The following is an 18,087-nucleotide window of genomic DNA, read 5'->3' as shown; positions in this document are numbered from 1 at the left end:
ACCCCAGGAAATAATCCCGTATGACACTGTGGAATGAAAGTAAGCATACTACGCTAGCTTTTTTATCTTCATACCACCAATGTCTGACAACACTGGCATAGCAAATAGAGATTTGTTTACGCGCTTCATCAGTTCTGTAGTATGCTTCTCCCTGTTAAATTCATTATAAAGCTGTAATCCCAAGAATGTAACACTGTCAACTTCTTATATCTGCTGGTCGTCATTTTTCAGGCATATACTGGCAGGAAAGCTTTCATAAGTTATGAACTGCATATAATATATTTTTTAGAGGTTTAGTGGCAGAGAACTGGTTATGGACCATTTATTAATGTCAATGAAAATTTTATTAGCCTATCTTTCTAAGGCTATACTTGATTTACTATTTATTACATTGTTGTATCATCTGCAAACAAAACAAGCTTGGCATCTGATAATGTTACTGTTGAAAGGTCATTGATGTAGACAAGAAAAACTAAGGGCCCTAAAATACACTCCTGGAAATTGAAATAAGAACACCGTGAATTCATTGTCCCAGGAAGGGGAAACTTTATTGACACATTCCTGGGGTCAGATACATCACATGATCACACTGACAGAACCACAGGCACATAGACACAGGCAACAGAGCATGCACAATGTCGGCACTAGTACAGTGTATATCCACCTTTCGCAGCAATGCAGGCTGCTATTCTCCCATGGAGACGATCGTAGAGATGCTGGATGTAGTCCTGTGGAACGGCTTGCCATGCCATTTCCACCTGGCGCCTCAGTTGGACCAGCGTTCGTGCTGGACGTGCAGACCGCGTGAGACGACGCTTCATCCAGTCCCAAACATGCTCAATGGCGGACAGATCCGGAGATCTTGCTGGCCAGGGTAGTTGACTTACACCATCTAGAGCACGTTGGGTGGCACGGGATACATGCGGACGTGCATTGTCCTGTTGGAACAGCAAGTTCCCTTGCCGGTGTAGGAATGGTAGAACGATGGGTTCGATGACGGTTTGGATGTACCGTGCACTATTCAGTGTCCCCTCGACGATCACCAGTGGTGTACGGCCAGTGTAGGAGATCGCTCCCCACACCATGATGCCGGGTGTTGGCCCTGTGTGCCTCGGTCGTATGCAGTCCTGATTGTGGCGCTCACCTGCACGGCGCCAAACACGCATACGACCATCATTGGCACCAAGGCAGAAGCGACTCTCATCGCTGAAGACGACACGTCTCCATTCGTCCCTCCATTCACGCCTGTCGCGACACCACTGGAGGCGGGCTGCACGATGTTGGGGCGTGAGCGGAAGACGGCCTAACGGTGTGCGGGACCGTAGCCCAGCTTCATGGAGACGGTTGCGAATGGTCCTCGCCGATACCCCAGGAGCAACAGTGTCCCTAATTTGCTGGGAAGTGGCGGTGCGGTCCCCTACGGCACTGCGTAGGATCCTACGGTCTTGGCGTGCATCCGTGCGTCGCTGCGGTCCGGTCCCAGGTCGACGGGCGCGTGCACCTTCCGCCGACCACTGGCGACAACATCGATGTACTGTGGAGACCTCACGCCCCACGTGTTGAGCAATTCGGCGGTACGTCCACCCGGCCTCCCCCATGCCCACTATACGCCCTCGCTCAAAGTCCGTCAACTGCACATACGGTTCACGTCCATGCTGTCGCGGCATGCTACCAGTGTTAAAGACTGCGATGGAGCTCCGTATGCCACGGCAAACTGGCTGACACTGACGGCGGTGGTGCACAAATGCTGCGCAGCTAGCGCCATTCGACGGCCAACACCGCGGTTCCTGGTGTGTCCGCTGTGCCGTGCGTGTGATCATTGCTTGTACAGCCCTCTCGCAGTGTCCGGAGCAAGTATGGTAGGTCTGAAACACCGGTGTCAATGTGTTCTTTTTTCCATTTCCAGGAGTGTAGAACCTTGGGGGACACCAGATATTATTGGCTCCCAGTTGGATGATACCTGATAGCTTAATACACGTCTGTTTACTACTGGCACTCTGTTTTCTGTCAGAGATATAGGACTCGAACAATTTTGCAGCATTTTCTGTTACACCATAATATTCTAATTTACTTGAAAGGCTATTGTGATTTACACAGTCAAATGCCTTTGACAGATCACAAACTATATCATTAACCTGTAATTTATTGTAAACATACATCTAAGTACACGTGCAGATTAGCACCTCTGACACCTACTGAGTAACAACTCACATTGTGATGACTCTGCAGAAAATACACAAATGAGTAGTGTAAAGTTTTGTGTCGGATATTGCTTTCTGATTATGTTCTTGGTCTCCCTCCGAGTCAGAGAAATCGAGATGGCAGCTGTAATCACTATCGAGTGCACTAACACAGCGAGACTTGAGATTCCGACATAAACACCACTCTCATCGCGTCTCATATAGCTAGACTACTGATCAGAAGTATCCGGATACCCCTATGGATAGTGGAATTCACCGCTAGATGTCACGAGAGGCAGGGAACGTTGTATTGTCAGTAGAGAAGCAGTAACAGCAGAATGGAGCAGTCAGGATAAATCGGTGAGTTTGTGTGCGGACAAGTCGCTGGATGTCACCTGAGTAACAAATCATCAGGGACATTTCAATCCCTCAAAAGCTGTTGTCCGAGCCAACTCTTGGTCATGCGACTGTGAATTGGAAATGCGAAGGAATAGCCACAGCTAAACCAAGACCAGGCTGACCTCATGTGTTGATAGACTGGCGCCGTCCAGCACTGCAAAGGGTGATTGCAAAAAAATAGCATGAAATTAGCGGAAGGAATAACTCGTTAGTCCCAAAGTGCTACCAGTAGTCCAACGAGCACGTAGGGAGTTGAAAAAAATGGCATGCAATGGTCGAGGAGCTCATCACAAGTTACACATTTTTCTAGTCGACGCTACGCAACACTTGAGGTTATGTAAGGAGCGACGCCACTGGACAGTGGATGACTGGAAACGAATGTTTTGGAGTGATGAATCACACGGTACCCTGTGTATGACTTCGGTGAATGCCTAGAGAACTTTACCTGCCATCATATATGTAGTGCCAACAGTGAAGTACAGACGAGGTGACGTTACGGTATGGGAAATTTTCTCGCGCTTGGAGTATGGTCCCCTTATTGTGCTTAAGAAAATGCTGAATGTTGAAGGATGTGAAGACATTTTACAGTACTATGTACTGCTTACAGTAGAGGAACAGTTTGGAGACGATGTTTAGTTGTATCATCATGATAATTCGCCCTAGCCTAACGCACCGCCTGTGAGGTTATGGTTTGTAGACCATAAAGTTTCTTAAATGGACTAGCCTGTCAAGAACCCGACCTGAACGTAATGGAATAACTGTGGGACGAGTTAGAAGTCGACTTCACTCCAAAGCCCAGCGTACAACGTCACCACATTTTCTGGTTTCGGCTGTTAGGGAGAAATGGGCTGCCATTCACCCACAGACATTGAGCACCTCTCTGACAGTGTTAGCAGCAGAAGTCAGAATGTAGTAAACATAAAAAACATATTAAACCTCCGGCAGGCGCACCCACTGTTGTCACACGAGCACCTGCGCGTTGTAAAATTTACAAATGGTCATTTGTCAGCAAAAACAAACTTGTCCTAAACAAACTATTATATTTATTGGAGAAAGCAGTTCTTATTCACTTTCTTCAACACTTATAACAAAAGGTTTGGCTCTTTTAGCTCTTTAAATAACAACTTAGCCAGTTTTTCTGCCATGTGTTCACTTTCACAACACCTTTCACAGACAATATGTTTTTGAGAATTAATTCCGGCAGTGTTGAGAAAAACGAAAAAGTAGGCAATGGTCATCTCGTTGTAATTCTTGAAATGGAGTATCAGGCATACATTTCAGCTGCAACGTCAACTCCACGTTTTGTCATGTTGTACTCAATTATGATTTCAGGTTTGTGTGTTTCTTCATCCACTGTCGCCATGTCATGCACAGCAGACAAAAGTATGATAGCACAGTTTTTACAGGGAACATATGAAACTAAGGTCTTATCCTACTGAAATCCAAACATCGCACTTCCAATTTCTTTTGTTTTGTTTGGGAGAATTTCTGGAAGAATTTCACGTCTGTTCTTCATCATTGTACCAATATTCTACTGCAAATATTCAGACAGGAGGTACCTTGTGTACCCGTTGTCAGCTGTAAGATTCCTGTTAGAATTTTCTATAGGCGCCACATATCTTTTCGCCATGTCCTCAGGAGCATTAGATACCCGATATCGTCCTTTGATTGCATGCCACAATAAACCTCCAGATTAGTGCAAAAAATGTTTTTGCCTCACATAGAACAAACATTGTTCTCCCAAATTTATCTGGTTTGCTCGGTATGTACTGAATCCATCAGCCCGCATCTCGTGGTCGTGCGGTAGCGTTCTCGCTTCCCACGCCCGGGTTCCCGGGTTCGATTCCCGGCGGGGTCAGGGATTTTCTCTGCCTCGTGATGGCTGGGTGTTGTGTGTTTGTCCTTAGGTTAGTTAGGTTTAAGTAGTTCTAAGTTCTAGGGGACTGATGACCATAGATGTTAAGTCCCATAGTGCTCAGAGCCATTTGAACCATTTTGAATCCATCTGCAGGGGTGAAGCATGTCATCTATCTTGGTGAATTCACGAGGCTCTAAGAACATTGACAGTTAGCAGCAAAAGGATTCAATACTGTACAAATGCAACGAACTTATCAGTTTTCCTCCTATCATTCGTCGTTTCCATATCAACAAACCGCTTACAGCTTAGGAAAAATGAAAACCTATTGTAACTCATTGCAGACATAAGCAGTAGCATTCCTGTTCCATCTGCTGCCCAGAGTTCCAGTACATTAGCATCATGGCGTTTTATTCTTCATCTTCAAAAAAAAAAAATAGTTCACGATTTCATCAATAAAGCCAAGTTCAATTACTTTCATAAAACCACTAACTTCATCAGTTATACTCATCACCTTTCTCTTCGAATCTGGTGGAATTTGCACAATGTTTTTTTCTCTTGGCTTTGATGTTTTAGCACACTTGCTTTTACACTAACGTGAAACTTTGTCTTTTCAATAAAGAGCCCTCGTACTTGTGCTGTCTCTTCGGGATCATCACCATCCTCACCTTCAAGTTCAGATTCACTGCCATGGTTCTATTCTGTGTTTTCATCTGTACTTTACTTTCTTGCAAGTCTGAAAAGTCTGGATAGACTTTATCATCACCTTCTTCAAAAAAAGGTTCAAATGGCTCTGAGCACTGTGGGACTCAACTGCTGTGGTCATAAGTCCCCTAGAACTTAGAACTACTTAAACCTAACTAACCTAAGGACAGCATACAACACCCAGCCATCACGAGGCAGAGAAAATCCCTGACTCCGCCGGGAATCGAACCCGGGAACCCGGGCGTGGGAAGCGAGAACGCTACCGCACGACCACGAGATGCGGGCATCACCTTCTTCGAGCAGTTTGCGAATTTCTTCGTCTCATACATCCTTGGATTGGAACAAAACATCAAAGAAATGAGATGAATAAATACGTTCAGATGTCGGTGTAACCAAAGTAACTTTTAATGTGCATCTATAAAAACTAAAAAGAAAAACAACGAGCAAGTATAGCTAACTTTTTAGTACACTTTCCTCTGGACATTGACTGCTGGAACTAGGCTGGCAACTGTCATACCAGCAGGTGCGCGTTTTAATTTTTGCAACATTCGATACGTTGTTGCTTACAATTCAGAAAGTAAACTGAGAAAGCTAACAGAATGAACTGCAGCCACTTTAACATTGTCGAGAAAATATCAGCAATGGAATATATGGCAGCAATGGCTCAAGGTTAAGGCATCGATTAGGCATAAAAACTGCTGCAGTTGTACTTTTTACAACAGTGCGCCCGCTCGAGGGTTAATGTCCACAAATAGGTTTCCAGATACTTTTGATCAGATAGAGTATAAGTTTTCATACAGACAATACCTTAAATGAGCAATTAAAATGAGAATACACAAACGTAACAAGAAACTGAAATAGCAACTCAGGAAAATACGAACACCAATTTACAAAACAGGCGTATGAGCCATCCACTCTGATAACAATCTGAAATTTTCTATCTAACAATTTAACTAGAACATTTGTTCTACACAGAATATTAAAACACTCCTCACATTCGTCTCATCAACACATACAGTAGAGGGCCGAACGATCGATATATTGACTGCTGTCCTCCATGACAATATATAGGAAACTAAACTCTAACGGAAACTTTCTGATCGCCCCTTGTATACGAAGGTTGCCCAGAAAGTAATTCACCGCATTTTTTCTTCAACAGTTCTTTACTGAAAATAATGAGCATTACACACACGAAAGAATGGTGTTTTATCTACACAGGCTACCTTTCCACGTAATCTCCATCCCGTTCTATGGCCTTCTTCCAGCCGAAACAAGGACGTGTATGCCCTGTCGGTACCAATCCTTGTCCTGGTGGCGGAGCCAGTGCTTCACTGTGTGAATCACTTCCTCATCGTCCTCAAAATGTCTTCCACGAATGGCATCCTGCCTGCGTCTGTCCTGGTGAATGACAACATTAGCTCGCTGCAACATGTCAGATGCGACAGCCGTGGATGGTCTCCCCGACCGCTGCAAATCGTGGAGCTCCGCCTAACCGCCTTCTGATCATATCACCCTCCGTGCCCAGCGACTATCTGTACTTCTGTCGACAGCAGGTGCTCCATAGGCCTTGCACAAGCGTTTGTGAATATTTCACACAATTTCTTTCTCTGCCGTGAGAAATTCAATGACGGCACGTTTCTTGTAACGTACATCACCTACAGACGCCATTTTGAAACTGTACTGCAGCTACGCTATCTGTCGGAAGTGATGGAAACTTGGCGCGTGCACTCAGTAGGCTTCAAATAATACATACGTACGTTTTGCATTCGTAGCATTGTTTTCGGCTGAGAAAAAAATGCGATGGGCAATCGTCATATGCTAACTCGCTATAAGTAAATTTCTTGTAACAAATAAGTAGGAAGAAACGTGCGCATCATAGGATCTGAAGTGATTTGTTATAGAGCTAATTGCCCAGAAAGGTGCTGGTTGGAAACGTGTTACTTAACGACAAACTATAAACAGATTGCGACGAATCATAATTGGCATCCTGGATTTGTAATCCTGGGCTTGAAGCAAATGTACATATCTTAAGAAGAAACATGAAAAGGCCATAAAAAAATTTTGCCTTCATGTTAAGCATCTGTCGCCAGGATATCAGTTCCCATGACATACATTACATTAGAGTGTGCTGCCTAGCTCCCAGGAAACCATCTATTTGTCAGCTCTCTAAAAACGTGGCATCTGCGTTAAAGGTGAGGAGCAGCGCTCACTATGAAAGCGACAGTATTTTATTGCTTTTTGCGTGCTGCTTTGTAAGCTTGCTTTGAGTCCAGGTTTACAAATTTCTGTACAGTTTCAAGTTATGAATGTAATGCATGGAGTTTAGTAAACTCAGTAACACTGTGTTGCATTGTAATGAGGCTGTGAACGTTTGCTTGTATGCCAATATCGTTATTTCGTCGCGGACGGCGGACGGTTTCCAGGTAATCGTTGAGTAGCACAGTTCGAATCATCATCTTTAGGGGCATCTAGCGCTCTTAAAAATCACTTTGGACTCCTAGGTTCTGCACATGTTTTCCTATGTATGTGTCACAAGGAATCTGCTCATGGTGAGTTAGCACATAATAATGAAATATCTTGCATATTGACTAGAGTACAGCAATCAGTTTGTCAGTTGATCGGCCCTCTTAATGTATATGACGATGAGACGAATGTGGTCTGTGGTTTAATATTCTGTGTAGAGTATAATTGTCTAACTAAACTGTCTGTCTTCCAGAAAGTTTCAGCATTTTCTCACTGTGATTGCCTCTTCCATAAGTGCTATAATTGACCACTTACTGTTTCAACTCTTTGTTCCATTTGTGTATTTGTATTTTAGATGTACATTTTAAGGTAATGCATATACGAGCACCTGAATGTTTTGCAGGCTTGATAACGCTTTCCTGTACAGGTTTGAATGAGGCTAGGAGGGAGGAAGTGGGATTTTACTCACAGTTAATGCATCGATTTAAAATATTTCGACGATTTTTTTTTTCTCAAAATATTTGTCAGGACAATAATAATCACGCTGCTGTACGCGTTAAACTAAGAATCTACTGTATATTTCGCCAGATAAGACGATAGTTAAAGCATAAAAAAAGACCCCCAAAATCGGGATCGTCTTAAACGACAGATATAAAACATAGATTGAAAATGATATAAATTAAAACCATTGTGAAATAAAATAAATCACTCACCAATGCATTTAAAACGCTGCAAAATCCACACATTCACATCTAAGGAAAGCAGCTCCTCAAGTACATCGACACTTTCATTGTTGAGATGTTCGTCATCTGGGTCCCATTCTGCAACTTGTGAATCGATTTCCGCTTCGTCATCAGTATGTCATAATAAATCATTCTCAGTGTCAGCCATTGCATCTGAAATCCCAAAATTCTTGGACGATTTGATCACTATTTCCACTTTCACTTTTCCCCAGGATTTGATCACGAAATCACACAAAACATCAAGCGATGCAGCCCGCATAGCGCCACTTTTCGTATCCGACTTTTCACCACTCATCATCCAATTGTTCCATTGTTCACGCATGAGGTCTTTGAATGGTTGACTCATAGGAACGTCTAAATGTTGTAGCATAGAAGTCAAACCACCCGTGTAACAGCCATCGTAATATCGCTTCGTGCTATGTGATTTTTTGGAACTTTCAGTTACGTGACAGAAACATATACAATATCAACTAACTTGGTTGATTTCGTAGAGCAGCTGGTCGCCTCTGCCACACATTTTCCATCCACAGGTTCGCACCATTCTCGTCCATTCGTTCTTTTCGTGAAAATGTACAAAAATACCTAGTGGAAGTTTTATTTTAGGAATGGTTTTCCCCTTGAAAATGACCATGAGTTCTAACTTTCTTCTGTCTACCATGCTTTAATGTTCAAATGGCTCTGAGCACTATGGGACTTAACATCTGTAGTTGTCAGTACCCTAGAACTTAGAACTACTTAAACCTAACTAACCTAAGGACATCACACACATCCATGCCCGAGGCAGGATTCGAACCTGCGACCGTAGCGGTCACGCGGTTCCAGACTGAAGCACCTAGAACCGCATGGCCACACCGGCCGGTATGCTTTAATACTTCTGTAAACCTGGTCTTTTCATGGCCTACAATTCTGACTTAAACAGCTATTACGCCTTTTGTTTCCACAGTTCTGTTATTTATCATATCGAAATTCTTCGGTGTTTCATCTATATTTCCAGTATCAGAGAGTGGAAAGTTGTATTTTTGCCTCATACGAATAACATGCTTATGAAAATTCGTAATTTTGTGATCAAGATCCTTCGGTAATTTCACCGCAATTTTTATATTCTGCCGTATTACCAGATTTTTTTCTGTTCACACAGCGAATGCACCAACCTGCCGTTGCTTTAAATTCTTTGCCGTGCTCTGAATTGACTCGTGCCCACTTCAGTGCGTAAGCCCCTAATCTTATTTCTTCTAAAAACATAGCAATTCTGCCATTCTGCAACGCTATTTTCTAAATATGGCCAGCAAGCTAGTTCTCTCCTCATAGAGCACTTTTTCATTGGAATTTTTAAATAACTTTAACTTGAAGTTAAAATCTTATGGGTTATTAGGCCGCGTCCTATTTCTACTAAAATGATCGACGTTTCGACTCCTCTGCTGGGATCTTCCTCAGGATCTTCTGGTGCCACTACTGCTAGTGTTCTAGCAGTAGTGGACACCAGAAGATCCTGAGGAAGATCACATCAGAGGAGTCGAAACGTCGATCATTTTAGCAGAAATATGACGCGGCCTAATAACCCAGAAGATTTTAACTGCTGTGACAACGGCCACGAAAACCTGCAGACTTATATAAAGCATCTTGATTCTTTCACTAATCTCTTACCATCTCTGTTTGTCGAAAGCCTGCAGACTTACACAAAGCATCTTCAATCTTTCACTAATCTCTTATCATCTTCTCTGTTTGTCGAAAGCCCTTGCTACAGCACAGTTCTTCCATACTTCAGGCTATTTTATGATCTTCAACTTGAATCTTGCTTCGTATTTCCTTTTTGCTGTCTGCATCATTAGGCTCACTCTTTACAAGTTTTACGCCCATTACACTTACAATACAAACTATCTGAACACACAACACAATCTACTACAAAAATACTTATTAGCTGTACATAAGAGTTCGTTATTCGGCACACGTCCTTCTACAGACAAAACCGTAACAGTGCTAAAGGAGAATTTTGCCTTATGTCGTTTGCAATCAATCCAGTTGTCTAATAGTTAGTACAGAGCGGGTTTGTCCGCAAAACTGAACAGCCAATACGACGCTCATATAATGCTCAATATCATTACTCGAATCAGTGCGTGTATTATTATCCAGATGATCACTGTCCTAAACTAAAAACTTACAGGTTGTTGGCAGCTGGGGATCGTTTTTAGGACGTGCTGAAAGTTATTTCCTTTGACTCGATCGTTTGCAAGTTCATATGCACTAAAATGTTTACCTGTGTTTTTTTTTACTCAAAACTGAATGTACTATCTTCTGTTCTAAAAAGGTTGAACTGAAATTTCTATTGCGAAAAGCGTGACTCAGTGCACACACTTACATAAAGAGAAAAATAACTGGTGTTCACTGTGTAGGAAATTAAATCAAAACTGTTGCTCAAAAACCACTACCAAAATCAAACTGTGCGCTACTCAAAAAATTGAAACACCGAAATTACATAGCAACAGTATAAAACACACACTGTTCGCTGGCCCATTAAAAATCTGAATTACAAAGAAAATGCTTAGAATTAGCGCACTGGAAAAGTGAGATTAGAAACGAAAGAACCAACAAAATATGAAAAGAATTTCACCTGAAAAATTGCGGCATAATCAGCTGCAACAGCACAACATGACGAAATCGCGCCAGCTAAAATATACTAAAGTAAAACTAAACTACTGGGAGAAAGATTGGAACGATTTTCTCATATAAAACAACTTCTTATTTGAAATAAAATACTAATCCGTTTAGTATAATGACAATGCTGTTTTTGTAAACTATTACTTCACAAGATCGTAAAACTCCCAGAAAATCAAAAACTTTACTTTCTTTACAAAAATCTTTTACGATTATGCAGATTGAAATGAGTCAAACTGAAGTGACCTAAACTGAAGATGGAACGTGGACTGTTCTGTTGCAAGAATCGCTAACATTATCAGTACGCGCCAGCAAAAATTATTGACTTAAAACATATCCATAATGCAAACCCGTGCTCTCTGTTCCAGAAACGCTGCGTCTGTAAGTCCTTTTATCAGATTAATAACCCCTAACAATTTTCTTCAACAGAATTCTCCTCCAATATGCACTACGCTAAAAAGTTCCTCTAGCTTACTTACTCCATGTCCTACAGTCGACTATTCTCCGCTTTAGAACTGAGCCACCAAAGATGCACAAGTTCAGAGATAGTACTGTTACTGCAGTAAGTCGACTATTCCAGAGATGTCACACGCAACTGCTTCGCTCTTGTAGCATGAAGTTTCCACTCATTCTGAACCTATCCGCAAATAAATGTCCAATCCTACCATATATGTCCACCTCTCAGAGCATACAGAGAACTATATATCTTCGACGAAAATTTTTCCACGCCTTATCTGGAGGTCATCTTATCCATCGAAATGTACGGGCCGGAGTGGCCGTGCGGTTCTAGGCGCTTCAGTTTGGTACCGCGTGACCGCTACGGTCGCAGGTTCGAATCCTGCCTCGGGCATGGATGTGTGTGATGTCCTTAGGTTAGTTAGGTTTAAGTAGTTCTAAGTTCTAGGGGACTGATGACCCCAGATGTTAAGTCCCATAGTGCTCAGAGCCATTTGAACCATTTGAAATGTACGGTAATCAGTCAACGAGTCAACTTGTTGATCGCGACAAGGATGAAGGTCTTCATGTTCATCGGCGTGTCAGTACTCATTGCACACGCTGGTGGGGAAGTGACAAATATAACAGTTACCATATGCAAGTCTGCTGGTTTTATGCTTCACACTTTTTCTGTATTTGGCCATCTTTCAGACTTAATCCCATGTTTTCGATTATTTGTGATTAATGTGAATGGAGGAGGACAAAGACTTGAATGAAGCAAGGTGGTTCGAATGGTTATAGGTTGCAGTCGTTTTTCAGAGATAAAGAGGCTTGTACGGAATAGACTAGCATGGAGAGCTACGTCAAACATGTCGGACTGAAGACAACAAACAAAAAGAACAACAACATTATGAATGAAATTAACTGCACTGAAATGGCCTAATGGGTCGACAGGGATAAAATCAATGAAGATACAGTGACGTGAAATTTTATCAGCAGAAGCTGTTCACAAATACTGAACCTGCAGTTTAATGAATTTATTGACAGCTGAAAATCTGTAACAGGTAGGGATTCGAAACCGTATTTCCTGCTCAGGGTATGCGGGAATAGCATCACTGGGGGAACGAGATATCAGTGACAGTGAAGGCTTGAGACAAGCCTGGGGGCGCGGTGCCCAGATAGCCTAATTGTGTTCATACGGCTGCTTGAGATAAGCAGGAAAAACCTGTCAGAGCCCGGATCCGGTACGCATTTTCGATATCAGAACATACTCATTTGTAATTAACTACAAATCGTAAAATGGAGGACGTTTCTTCAAGGATTGCAGGATATTTTCACCCTTTTCTGTTATTTTCTTGTGAGTCAACAGGCAAATATCACATTGCAAATCTCAAGGTTCCTGATTCGATCACTGGCTACTCCCATGTCACTGCTGCTGCTCATTATGGGTTTAAGGAGGCTAAATACCTAAGGTTACAGCCTCGTTCATCCTCCAGGTCGGAATTTTTTTTAACATATATAAACTTTTTTTACAAATCTAACAATTAAATTGTTGTTGTGCAAAGGAATTAGTGATATTTTAAAAGAAAAATTCTTTTTTACCTTTTTATGCTCGTTTGAGACAGTTTTTATTTTTCGTTTCGCTTTCCAGACAGTTTTTGGCGACTGTCTTTGTTTGTTAGGCCTGAAATTAGTTCTTCGCATGAGCTTATAATGTTTATGGCATTGAAAGAAATATCTTGCTGAAAACATATGTAAGTAGGCTGTTAATGTTTTTATGTTGGTGACGCCACGTAGCGCTGTGTATGAAAATCACTGGCTGTGCTGTGTGAAGTCTGTGGCTGGTTTGCGTTGTTGGAGCTTGTTATTGTAGTGTTGGGCAGTTGGCCGTTAACAGCGCGTAGCGTTGCGCAGTTGGAGGTGAGCCGCCAGCCGTGGAGGATGTGGGGAGAGAGATGGCGGAGTTTTGAGAGCGGATGATGTGGACATGTGTCCATCAGAGACAGTAAATTTGTAAGACTGGATGTCATGAACTGCAATACAGCGAGCGCCAATACTGCCTGCTAAATAAAAGATTCTAACTACTGAAGGCACTAACAACTGATAGGCATAGTTAGCAAATGAAAGATTTCGATAGAGAACAAACAATGTATATATATATATATATATATATATATATATATATATATATATATATAGGCCTATATTATGACTTTTGAACACTATTAAGGTAAATACATTGTTTGTTCTCTATCGAAATCTTTCATTTGCTAACTATGCCTATCAGTTGTTAGTGCCTTCAGTAGTTAGAATCTTTTATTTAGCAGGCAGTATTGGCGCTCGCTGTATTGCAGTAGTTCGAGTAACGAAGATTTTTGTGAGATAAGTGATTCATGAAAGGTATAGGTTATTGTTAGTCAGGGCCATTCTTTTGTAGAGATTATTGAAAGTCAGATTGCGTTGCGCTAAAAATATTGTGTGTCAATTTAGTGTTGATCCGAATAAGTAAAGAGAGAAATGTCTGAGTACGTTCAGTTCTGGTCAGCTGTTTGAAGATCAAATAATGTAAGAGGTTTATCAACACAGTAATTCATAAATTTTTCAAAGGGGACGTTTCACATACTGTTAGCAAACAAAAGTCGTAAAGATACTGATTTCTAGTCACATACGAGTGTTATGGGCAGAGCGAGAATTATTGTGGCACGCATTGTGGATCAGACATGTCTACAGAAAATATTTGTTCAGATGAAAACTGATTTTTTAAACATCCTTTTTTATGTTGTTTTCAGCATTATTTATTTGAGACATGCTATACGGTTTTAGTTGATTTTAAAAGGTCGCATATCCGTCACCCATGAACAGCAAAGCAATACGCATACTGAGTTATATTTCGGAGGTGCGAAATCCGACTTTGTATGTGATTAAGATAAGGTGAAGGCAAAATATCCCTAGTTGGAAAGCATTTCATAAATCTAGTGTACGATGCAGAGGTGACAATGATATTATATCTATTGGCACATTACATTTAGACAGAAATAGGAGAAGAATGGTGGTTTTCACTTAGATAAACGAGTAATCGTATAGTACATTTGTACATAGGAACACTGTTTATATATAAAGTTATAAGAAGAAAACACAAATTAAATATACTGATAACCTGTAATGATAAGCACTGTTGTTGTCACACATTTGTTAGGCCGAAATTATTTCTTGACATGTGCTTATAATCAGTGTACCCCACCTGTCTGTGTCTAGAGTAAATTCGATCTCCAAGTGTAAGAGGGTTTTCTAAATGTTTGTGTAGCATGGGTACAATCCCAGTAATCAGCTAGTGGAATGTGTAAAACCGCCTAAAAACCACATCCAGACTCGTCGGCACGCTGCTCAGCATAATTGATCCGCCAGTGGACTTGAACCGGAGCCGACGTCTTTCTGTGTGCAAGCAGCGGGCATTTTAACGCGTACGCCCATCCGGACGTGTACTTGTCAGTTTGTCTTTCACCGAGCTAGGTAGGGCAATGGTAAGGCTTTGGACTTGCGCTCTAGAGGAAGGTAGTTTCAGTCTCTGTTTCGCCATTCCGATTTTCATTTCCCTTGATTGCTGCGATGGCTCGTTTCAAACTCCACTTCCGAGATCATTTCTTCCAGTGTCAAACAACTTGTTACACCGTTATTTGGATCACACGTTAAACTAGAGGTACACTTCTAACTGGCCTTCTAAGCCCATACCCAGATCAAATGAATATCATCTCCAATAGAAGAATGGATAAAGTTTAAAGAAACGCTGTGCTGATTAAATCATCGTTTGGCTTGATGACTACTGTGGTTTCCTAACACAGCATTTGAAGTTGAAAGGAGTGGGGGTTTAGATGCACACCAGCCACCCGTTTAAGGATTTCATGATTTCCCGAAAACCATTTCGGGGAAATTCTGGGTTGGTTACTTTGATAATGGCAGAACGATACCTTCCTAAGTTATTTTCCAAAGGAACTTCATGACACTGGGGGCGACCAGATTTTTAACTAAACTCCTCCTCTTCCTTCTCCAGCAGGACAATGGCTAATGGTTAAAAAACCATCGTTTGGACTGTTGGCTGTTGCTGTTTACTCACACAGGATTTGAAGTTGGAAGGAATGGGGTTCAGAATAGGGCAACTGATGAAATGTCGATATATCGATAATACTTTTCAATAAATATCGATATTAATGGGCGAAATATTTTTCACTGGTATATCGATACCAAAATGGCAATACCGAGTGCCGATATTTTTATTTTATATTATATTTTTTTTCGCAGTTCTCAAAATATTTGAAGTTGTGCTTTTGAAACTGTAGTAGAACATAATTAAATTAAAAAACAATTTTTAACGGAACTAGAGTGCTGTTTCTTCACACTGGCAATCTTCAAAAACAGTAGCTGAAACTGATTAACAGAAATCTAAATGACAAGATTGGTCTTTACGGTGGGCTGAGACTTGTGACGGAAAATGCTGATGTAGTCGGCGCTTTGCGCTACCAACGCAAACTGCAACGTTTAGCTTCACCACGCAATTTCGACACTACACCTGTTAACGTCGCTGACGTTTGCAAAAATGAAAAAACAGGGAAACCGATATGTGGTGTTCCTGACAAATCCGATATGTGAGGAAACCGAAAGACGGACCCGTTGGACACGTTTTATTGTGCCACTTATCTGCAATTACCATTGTTAGCAAAGTGGTTATCGCCAAGCGTGAACGTGCGTTGTTTCCTTTCAATTCATGTTCTAAGGGGACACGCAGGCTGCTAGCTTGTTGATGTACAGAATATCTAATAATAAATCAATACTTAAATATACAGCTCTAAAACCAGCAATATTTTACCATGTGCAAGCGATACTTTTCTGAGCCAGTATGTCGATATTTCTTCCACGTGTCGAGAGCAGATAGTGACATTTTTGCAAATATCGATGTACCAGTTTCCCGATATTTTTAAAGATACACTACTGGCGATTAAAATTGCTACACCACGAAGATGACGTCCTACCGACGCAAATTTTAACCGACACTAAGAAGATGCTGTGATATGCAAATGGTTAGATTTTCAGAGCATTCACACAAGGTCGGCGCTGGTGGCGACACCTACAACGTGCTGACATGGGGAAAGTTTCCAATCGATTTCTCATACCAAACAGCAGTTAACCGGCGTTGCCTGGTTGCCTGGTGAAACGTTGTTGTAATGCCTCGTGCAAGGAGGAGAAATGCGTACCATCACGTTTTAGACTTTGATAAAGGTCGTATTGTAGCCCATCGCGGTTGCGGTTTATCGTATCGCGACATTGCTGCTCGCGTTGGTCGAGATCCAATGACTGTTAGCAGAATATGGAATCGGTGGGTTCAGGAGGGTAATACGGAACGCCGTGCTGGATCCCAACGGCCTCGTATCACTAGCAGTCGAGATGACAGGCATCTTATCCGCATGGCTGTAACGGATCGTGCAGCCACGTCTCGATCCCTGAGTCAACAGATGGGACGTTTGCAAGACAACAACCACCTGCACGAACAGTTCGACGACGTTTGCAGCAGCATGGACTATCAGCTCGGAGACCATGGCTGCGGTTACCCTTGACGCTGCATAACAGGAGCGCCTGCGATGGTGTACTCAACGACGAACCTGGGTGCACGAATGGCGAAATGTTTTTTTTTTCGGATGAATCCAGGTTCTGTTGGCGACATCGCGGTGAACGCACATTGGAAGCGTGATTTCGTCATCGCCATACTGACGTTTCACCCGGTGTGATGGTATGGGGTGCCATTGGTAACACGTCTCGGTCACCTCTTGTTCGCATTGACGGCACTTTGAACAGTGGACGTTACATTTCAGATGTCTTACGACCCGTGGCTCTACCCTTCATTCGATCCCTGCGAAACCCTACATTTCAGCAGGATAATCTGGATACAAGAACTTTTCGACTGCTGCCCTGGCCAGCATATTCTACAGATCTCTCACCAATTGAAAAGTCTGGTCAATGGTGGCCGAGCAATTGGCTCCTCACAATACGCCAGTCACTACTCTTGTTGAAATGTGGTATCGTGTTGAAGCTGCATGGGCAGCTGCACCTGTACACGCCATCCAAGCTCTGTTTGAGTCAATGCCCAGGCGTATCAAGGTCGTTATTACGGGCAGAGGTGGTTCTTCTGGGTACTGATTTCTCAGGATCTATGCACCCAAATTGCGTGAAAATGTAATCACATGTCAGTTCTAGCATAATATATTTGTCCAATAAATACCCGTTTATCATCTGCATTTCTTCTTGGTGTAGCAGTTTTAATGGCCAGTAGTGTAGTAACAGTCCTAGTTCAGACGCGCTTCAGCCATCCTGTTAAAGGATCTCGTGGTCTCCCGAAAATCATTTCACTGAAATTCAGGGATGGCTGCTTTGCTAATGGCAGAACAATCCCAGTTCTTTTCGAAACGAACTTAATGATCTCTGACACGACCAAAAAATAAGCTCTAACCTTCTCATCTTCCTATTTACTCATGAAATAAAGGGTAGGTAATTGACATTATTTCTAGGAAACATTTGTTAACTGAAGTGGTTCCCAGCACGGCTACGCTTTTGAGTTTCACGGTTGTTCGAGACACTTGTATAGCTTTGCTCGTCTTTACCATACTTC

The 18,087-nt window shown here is 42.1% G+C and overlaps 1 protein-coding gene across 1 annotated transcript in view; it reads right to left on the bottom strand.

Annotated features, from left to right (window-relative positions):
• Positions 1–18,087, bottom strand: part of LOC126260529 (tolloid-like protein 1) — a 256,314-nt gene that overhangs the window by 105,764 nt on the left and 132,463 nt on the right. The gene's annotated exons all lie outside the window — the stretch shown is intronic.

The sequence above is a fragment of the Schistocerca nitens genome, chromosome 5 (assembly GCF_023898315.1).
Source record: "Schistocerca nitens isolate TAMUIC-IGC-003100 chromosome 5, iqSchNite1.1, whole genome shotgun sequence".
NCBI classification, from domain to species: Eukaryota; Metazoa; Arthropoda; class Insecta; order Orthoptera; family Acrididae; genus Schistocerca; species Schistocerca nitens.
This window is presented reverse-complemented; position numbering and strand designations above follow the sequence as displayed.